The 8,825-nt window shown below is 38.4% G+C and overlaps 1 non-coding gene across 1 annotated transcript; it reads right to left on the bottom strand.

Moving 5' to 3' along the window:
• Positions 1–2,992: 2,992 nt before the first annotated feature.
• Positions 2,993–3,096, bottom strand: LOC130952713 (small nucleolar RNA R71). Its single transcript, XR_009074890.1, has one exon. It is a non-coding gene; the product is annotated as a small nucleolar RNA R71 (small nucleolar RNA).
• Between the last annotated feature and the right edge of the window lie 5,729 nt (positions 3,097–8,825).

The following is an 8,825-nucleotide window of genomic DNA, read 5'->3' as shown; positions in this document are numbered from 1 at the left end:
GTGATTGACAACCACCTCCGTTCTACATGCAACCGAGCTTGAATGTGTATCTCTTAGATTCCCCAACAGAATCTTCGTGGTATAAGCTAGATAGATGGCGGCATTCATGAGGATCCAGAAAGTCTCACCTTGTCTGTGGTATTCCGAGTAGGATCCTAGGAATCCGGAAAGTCTAACCTTGTCTGTGGTATTCCGAGTAGGATTCCGGTAATGAATGACTGTGACGTGCTTCAGACTCGCAAGTGCTGGGCGTTAGTGACAGACGCAAAAGAATCAAGGGATTTTATTCCAGCAGGAGCGGGAACCAACCAGTGATTAGCCGTGCTGTGACAGAGCGCGTGAGCGTAGTTTTCACTGCGAGGATGGGATGTAGCCTTCGGCCAGTGTGATGCCTCCAGACGATTAGCCATGCGAGTGACAGCGCAGAGGACCATTTTCCCGAGAGGATTCAAAGTAGCCATCGTCGAACGGTGAACCCCTATACACAGCTTGCCATGGAAAGGAGTAAGAAGGATTGAGTTGAAGCAATAGGAAAGTAGGCGTTCTTGAGCCATACAGAATCTCCATTCGCTTATCTGAAATTCCCACCAATGAATCTGCATAAGTATTCTATCCCTTTTATTATTTTTATTTTATTATTAATTTTTGAAACCATAAACCAATTTAATCTGCCTAACTGAGATTTACAAGGTGACCATAGCTTGCTTCATACCAACAATCTCTGTGGGATCGACCCTTACTCACGTAAGGTTTATTACTTGGACGACCCAGTGCACTTGCTGGTTAGTTGTGCGAAATTGTGGAAAAATTATATAGAAACCATGGTGTTGGCATCATGTTTTTGGCGCCATTACCAGGGAATGAACAAGCAATGAATATTAACACATGAACAACAATTTCGTGCACCAAGTTTTTGGCGCCGTTGCCGGGGATTGTTCGAGTATGGACAACTAACGGTTCAACTTGTTGCTCAGATTAGGTAATTTTCTTTTCAAAAATCTTTTTCAAAATTTTTCTTTTATTTTTCGTTTTCCCAAACTTTATTTTCGAAAATATTAATAAAAAAATCCAAAAAATTAGAAAATCATAAAAACCAAAAATATTTTGTGTTTCTTGTTTGAGTCTTGAGTCAATTTTTAAGTTTGGTGTCAATTGCATGCTTTTAAAAATTTTTCTTGCATTTTTCGAAAATCCCATGCATTCATAGTGTTCTTCATGATCTTCAAGATGTTCTTGGTAAGTCTTCTTGTTTGATCTTGATGTTTTCTTGTTTTGTGTCTTTTCTTGTTTTTCATGTGCATCTTTGCATTCATATTTTCCAAGCATTAAAAATTTCTAAGTTTAGTGTCTTGCATGTTTTCTTTGCATAAAAAATTTTTCAAAATTATGTTCTTGATGTTCATCATGATCTTCAAAGTGTTCTTGGTGTTCATCTTGACATTCATAGCATTCTTGCATGCATCTTGAGTTTTGATCCAAAATTTTTATGTTTTGGGTCATGTTTGTGTTTTTCTCTCTCCTCATTAAAAATTCAAAAATAAAAAAAATATCTTTTCCTTATTTCCCTCTAAATTTTTGAAATATTGGGTTGACTTGGTAAAAAAAATTTTTAAAATTAGTTGTTTCTTACAAGTCAAGTCAAAATTTCAATTTTAAAAATCTTATCTTTTTAAAATCTTTTTCAAAAAAATCATATCTTTTTCATTTTTTCTATTTTTCGAAAATTTCAAAATTACTTTTCAAATTATTTTCAAAATCTTTTTCTTAGCTTTTATATTTAATTTTCGAAAATTAGCTAACAATTAATGTGATTGGTTCAAAAATTTGAAGTTTGTTACTTTCTTGTTAAGAAAGGTTCAATCTTTAAATTCTAGAATCCTATCTTGTAGTTTCTTGTTAGTTAAGTCATTTTAAAAACTAAATCTTTTTCAAAATATCTTTTTATTAAAATTTCTATCTTGACTTTTTATCTTATCCTCCTCAAAATTTTATCTTTTTCAAAATTTGATTTCAAAATATCTTATCTAAACTTCTTAACTTCTTATCTTTTTAAATTTTGATTTCAAATCTTTTTCAATCAACTAACTAACTTTTTGTTTGTTTCTTATCTTTTTCAAAACCACCTAAATACTTCTCCCCCTCTAATTTTCGAAAATACCTCTTTCTTTTTCAAAAAAATTCTTTTTAATTAATTAATAATTTCAATTTTAATTACAATTTATCTCTAATTTTCGAAAATCACTAATCCCTTTTTAAAATTATTTTCGAAATTCTCTTTCTCTTTTCTTCTTCTATTTAATTATTTAATTACTAACACTTCTCTTCACCTCTCTCCATCTAAATATCCGAATTCCCTCTTCTATTTCTTCTACCCCTTTCTTTTTCTACTAACATAAAGGAATCTCTATACTGTGACATAGAGGATTCCTCTTTCTTTTCTTGTTTTCTTCTCTTTCATATGAGCAGGAACAGGGATAAAGGCACTCTTGTTGAAATTGATCCAGAACCTGAAAGGACTTTGAAGAGAAAATTAAGAGAAGCTAAATTACAACAATCCTGAAACAACCTTTCAGAAATTTTCGAACAAGAGAAGGAGATGGCAGCCGAAAATAATAATAATGCAAGGAGAATGCTTGGTGACTTCACAAAGCCAACGTCCAAGTTTGATGGAAGAAGCATCTCCATTCCTGCCATTGGAGCCAACAACTTTGAGCTGAAACCTCAGCTAGTTGCCTTAATGCAACAAAACTGCAAGTTTTATGGACTTCCATCTGAAGATCCTTATCAGTTTTTAACTGAGTTCTTGCAGATCTGTGAGACTGTAAAGACGAATGAAGTTGATCCTGAAGTCTACAGACTCATGCTTTTCCCTTTTGCTATAAGAGACAGAGCTAGAATATGGTTGAATTCACAACCCAAGGATAGCCTGGACTCATGGGATAAGCTGGTCACTGCCTTCTTGGATAAATTCTTTCCTCCTCAAAAGCTGAGCAAGCTGAGAGTGGATGTTCAAACCTTCAAACAAAAAGATGGTGAATCCCTCTATGAAGCTTGGGAGAGATACAAGCAGCTGACCAAAAGATGTCCATCTGACATGTTTTTAGAATGGACCATTTTAGATATATTCTATTATGGTCTCTCTGAATTTTCGAAAATGTCATTGGACCATTCTGCAGGTGGATCTATTCACCTGAAGAAAACGCCTGAAGAGGCTCAAGAGCTCATTGACATGGTTGCAAACAACCAATTCATGTACACTTCTAAGAGGAATTCCGTGAATAGTGGGATACCTCAAAAGAAAGGAGTTCTTGAAATTGATACTCTGAATGCCATATTGGCTCAGAACAAAGTGTTGACTCAACAGGTCAACATGATCTCTCAAAATCTGAATGGATGGCAACATGCATCCAACAGTACTAGAGAGGCAGCTTCTGAAGAAGCTTATGATCCTGAGAACCCTGCCATGGCAGAGGTTAATTACATGGGTGAACCTTATGGAAACACCTATAATTCATCATGGAAAAATCATCCAAATTTCTCATGGAAGGATCAACAAAAGCCTCAACAAGGCTTTAACAATGGCGGACGTAATAGGCTAGGCAATAGCAAGCCATATCCATCATCTTCTCAGCAACAGACAGAGAATTCTGAACAAAACACTTCTAATTTAGCCAATGTAGTCTCTGATCTGTCAAAGGCCACTTTCAGTTTCATGAGTAAAACAAGATCCTCCATTAGAAATCTGGAGGCACAAGTGGGCCAGCTGAGTAAGAAAGTCATTGAAACTCCTCCCAGTACTCTCCCAAGCAATACAGAAGAGAATCCAAAAGGAGAGTGCAAAGCCATTGACATAGTCAATATGGCCGAATGCACAAGGGAGAAGGAGGACAAAAATCCTAGTGAGAAAGACCTCCTGGACGTCCCTCAAGCAAGAAGGAGTTTCCTATTAAGGATCCAAGGGAATCTGAGGCTCATATAGAGACCATAGAGATTCCATTAAATCTCCTTCTGCCATTCATGGGCTCTGAAGACTATTCTTCCTCAGAAGAGGATGAAGATGTAACTGGAGAGCAAGTTGCTCAATATTTAGGAGCTATCATGAAGCTGAATGCCAAGTTGTTTGGTAATGAGACTTGGGAAAGTGAACCTCCCTTGCTCATTAATGAACTGGATACTTGGATTCAGAAAATTCTACCTCAAAAGAAACAAGATCCTGGCAAGTTCTTAATACCTTGTACCATAGGCACCATGATCTTTGAAAAAGCTCTGTGTGATCTGGGGTCAGGGATAAATCTTATGCCACTCTCTGTAATGGAGAAGCTGGGGATCATTGAGGTACAACCTGCCTTGTTCTCATTACAATTGGCAGACAAGTCATTGAGACAAGCTTATGGATTGGTAGAGGATGTGCTAGTAAAGGTTGAAGGCCTTTACATCCCTGCTGATTTCATAATCTTAGACACTAGGAAGGAAGAGGATGATTGCATCATCCTTGGAAGACCTTTCCTAGCCACAGCAGGAGCTGTGATAGATGTCAACAGAGGTGAATTAGTCCTTCAATTGAATGGGGACTACCTTGTGTTTAAGGCACATGGCCATCCCTCTGTGACAGAAGAGAGTAAGCATGAAGAGCTTCTCTCAGTTCAGAGTCAAGAAGAGCCCACACAGTCAAACTCTAAGTTTGGTGTTGTGAGGCCACAACCAAACTCTAAGTTTGGTGTCAAGACCCCATATCCAAACTCTAAGTTTGGTGTTGGCAACTATACAACATTGACCTGATCACCTTGTGGCTCCATGAGAGCCACTGTCAAGCTATTGACATTAAAAAAGCGCTTGTTGGGAGGCAACCCAATTCTATTTATCTAATTTTATTTTATTCTATTTTATTGTTATTTTGTGTTTTATTAGGTACATGATCATGAGGAGTCACGAAAAAATCATAAAAATTAAAAATAGAATAAAAAACAGCAGAAGAAAAAATTCACACCCTGGAGGACGCACAGGCTGGCGTTCAACGCCAGTAAGATGCATCTGGCTGGCGTTCAACGCCAGAACAGAGCATCATTCTGGCGATGAACGCCAGAAACAAGCAACATTCTGGCGCTGGACGCCAGGAATGTGCCCAGAGAAGAAAAGCTAGCGCTGAACGCCAGTAACAAGCATGAAACTGGCGTTCAACGCCAGAAACATGCTTTACATGGGCGTTGAACGCCCAGAATGTGCACCAATGGGCGTTTAAACGCCAGAATAGTGTGCAAAGGCATTTTACATGCCTATTTGGTGCAGGGATGGAATTCCTTGACACCTCAAGATCTGTGGACCTCACAGGATCCCCACCTACCTCGCCCTCTCTCTCTCCATTTATGGTCATCCCTTCTGTTTTTCATTCACCACCTACATCTTTCCACTCTTCCCCATACACCCCACCTACCTTTACAATTCAACTTCTCTTTCCCACCTAATCCCACCCATATAGCCGAATCCATCTCCCCTCACTCACCTCCATTTTCTTCTTCTTCTCCTTCTTCTCTTCTTTCTTCTCTTGCTCGAGGGCGAGCAATATTTTAAGTTTGGTGTGGTAAAAGCATAGCTTTTTTGCTTTTCCATTACCATTAATGGCACCTAAGGCCAGAGAAACCTCAAAGGGAAGACAAAAGCTTCCACCTCTGAGTCTTGGGAGATGGAAAGATTCATATAAAGCCGTCATAGCTCAGTGGTAGAAAATGTGGCTGCAAATCAAGAGATCCCTGAGATACCTCAGGGGATAAGTTGTCCTCCACACAAATATTGGAAGCAACTAAGGGTAGAAACACCAAAATTACTAGGAATCATTCAACAGAAGCAAGGAAGAGACATAGAGGAGCTCAAAGAGCACCATTGGACCTTCAAGAAGGCGCCACCCTCACTCAGGTGGATTCATTCCTTGTTCTTATTTCTTTCTGCTTTTCGGTTTTTAATGTTTTGTTTATCTATGTTTTGTGTCTTTAGTTCATGATCATTAGTATGTAACCATGCCTTAAAGCTATGAATAAAATCCATTAATCCTCCACCTCTCTTAAATGAAAAATGTTTTAATTCAAAAGAACAAGAAGTACATGAATTTCAAAATTATCCTTGAATTTAATTTAATTATATTGATGTGGTGACAATACTTTTTGTTTTCTGAATGAATGATTGAACAGTGCATAATTTTGATCTTGTTGTTTATGAATGTTAAAATTGTTGGATCTTGAAAGAATGATGAACAAAGAGAAATGTTATTGATGATCTGAAAATTCATGAAATTGATTCTTGATGCAAGAAAAAGCAGTGCAAAAGAAGAAGCTTGCGAAAAAAAATTGGCGAAAAAAAAAAAGAGAAGGAGCAGTAGAAAAAGCCAATAGCCCTTAAAACCAAAAGGCAAGGGTAAAAAGGATCCAAGGCTTTGAGCATCAATGGATAGGAGGGCCCAAGGAAATAAAATCCAGGCCTAAGCGGCTAAATCAAGCTGTCCCTAACCATGTGCTTGTGTCATGAAGGTCCAAGTGAAAAGCTTGAGATTGAGTGGTTAAAGTCGTGATCCAAAGCAAAAAGAGTGTGCTTAAGAGCTCTGGACACCACTAACTGGGGACTCTAGCAAAGCTGAGTCACAATCTGAAAAGGTTCACCCAGTTATGTGTCTGTGGCATTTATGTATCCGGTGGTAATACTGGAAAACAAAGTGCTTAGGGCCACAGCCAAGACTCATAAGTAGCTGTGTTCAAGAATCAACATGCTTAACTAGGAAAGTCAATAACACTATCCAAAATTCTAAGTTCCTAGAGAAGCCAATCATTCAGAACTTCAAAGGAAAAAGTGAGGTGCCAAAACTGTTCAGAAGCAAAAAGCTACAAGTCTCGCTTATCTAATTATAATTAATATTCATTGATATTCTGGAATTTATAGTATATTCTCTTCTTTTTATCCTATTTAATTTTCAGTTGCTTGGGGACAAGCAACAATTTAAGTTTGGTGTTGTGATGAGCGGATAATTTATACGCTTTTTGGCATTGTTTTTAGGTAGTTTTTAGTAAGTTCAAGCTACTTTTAGGGATGTTTTCATTAGTTTTTATGTTAAATTCACATTTCTGGACTTTACTATGAGTTTGTGTGTTTTTCTGTGATTTTAGGTAATTTCTGGCTGAAATTGAGAGAATTGAGCAAAACTCTGAAAAGGGCTGACAAAAGGACTGCTGATGCTGTTGGAATCTGACCTCCCTGCACTCAAAATAGATTTTCTGGAGCTAAAGAACTCCAAATGGCGCACTCTTAACGGCGTTGGAAAGTAGACATCCAGAGCTTTCCAGAAATATATAATAGTCCATACTTTATTTGGAAATTGACGACGTAACTTGGCGTTGAACGCCAAGTACATGCTGCTGTCTGGAGTTAAACGCCAGAAAAACGTCATGATCCGGAGTTGAACGCCCAAAACACGTTATAACTTGGAGTTCAACTCCAAGAGAAGCCTCATCTCGTGGATTGATCAAGCTCAGCCCAAGCATACACCAAGTGAGCCCCAGAAGTGGATTTATGCATCAATTACTTACCCATGTAAACCCTAAGAGCTAGTTTATTATAAATAGAACATTTAACTATTGTATTAGACATCTTTGGTCTCAGTTTCATTTTATTCTTCATCCTAAGAGGCTATTGTTCACGTTTTAGGGGGCTGGCCATTCGGCCATGCCTGAACCTTTTACTTATGTATTTTCAACGGTGGAGTTTCTGCACACCATAGATTAAGGGTGTGGAGCTCTGCTGTACCTCAAGTTTCAATACAATTACTATTACTTTTCATTCAATTCTCCCTTATTCTTATTCCAAGATATTCATTCGCACCCAAGAACATGATGAATGTGATGATTATGTGACGCTCATCATCATTCTCACCTATGAACGCGCGTGATTGACAACCACCTCCGTTCTACATGCAACCGAGCTTGAATGTGTATCTCTTAGATTCCCCAACAGAATCTTCGTGGTATAAGCTAGATAGATGGCGGCATTCATGAGGATCCGGAAAGTCTCACCTTGTCTGTGGTATTCCGAGTAGGATCCTGGGAATCCGGAAAGTCTAACCTTGTCTGTGGTATTCCGAGTAGGATTCTGGTAATGAATGACTGTGACGTGCTTCAGACTCGCAAGTGCTGGGCGTTAGTGACAGACGCAAAAGAATCAAGGAATTTTATTCCAGCAGGAGCGGGAACCAACCAGTGATTAGCCGTGCTGTGACAGAGCGCGTGAGCGTAGTTTTCACTGCGAGGATGGGATGTAGCCTTCGGCCAGTGTGATGCCTCCATACGATTAGCCATGCGAGTGACAGTGCAGAGGACCATTTTCCCGAGAGGATTCAAAGTAGCCATCGTCGAACGGTGAACCCCTATACACAGCTTGCCATGGAAAGGAGTAAGAAGGATTGAGTTGAAGCAATAGGAAAGTAGGCGTTCTTGAGCCATACAGTATCTCCATTCGCTTATCTGAAATTTCCACCAATGAATTTGCATAAGTATTCTATCCCTTTTATTATTTTTATTTTATTATTAATTTTCGAAACCATAAACCAATTTAATCTGCCTAACTGAGATTTACAAGGTGACCATAGCTTGCTTCATACCAACAATCTCTGTGGGATCGACCCTTACTCACGTAAGGTTTATTACTTGGACGACCCAGTGCACTTGCTGGTTAGTTGTGCGAAATTGTGGAAAAATTATATAGAAACCATGGTGTTGGCATCATGTTTTTGGCGCCATTACCAGAGAATGAACAAGCAATGAATATTAACACATGAACAACAATTTTGT

The sequence above is a fragment of the Arachis stenosperma genome, chromosome 9 (genome assembly GCF_014773155.1).
Source record: "Arachis stenosperma cultivar V10309 chromosome 9, arast.V10309.gnm1.PFL2, whole genome shotgun sequence".
In the NCBI taxonomy this organism is placed as follows: domain Eukaryota; kingdom Viridiplantae; phylum Streptophyta; class Magnoliopsida; order Fabales; family Fabaceae; genus Arachis; species Arachis stenosperma.
This window is presented reverse-complemented; position numbering and strand designations above follow the sequence as displayed.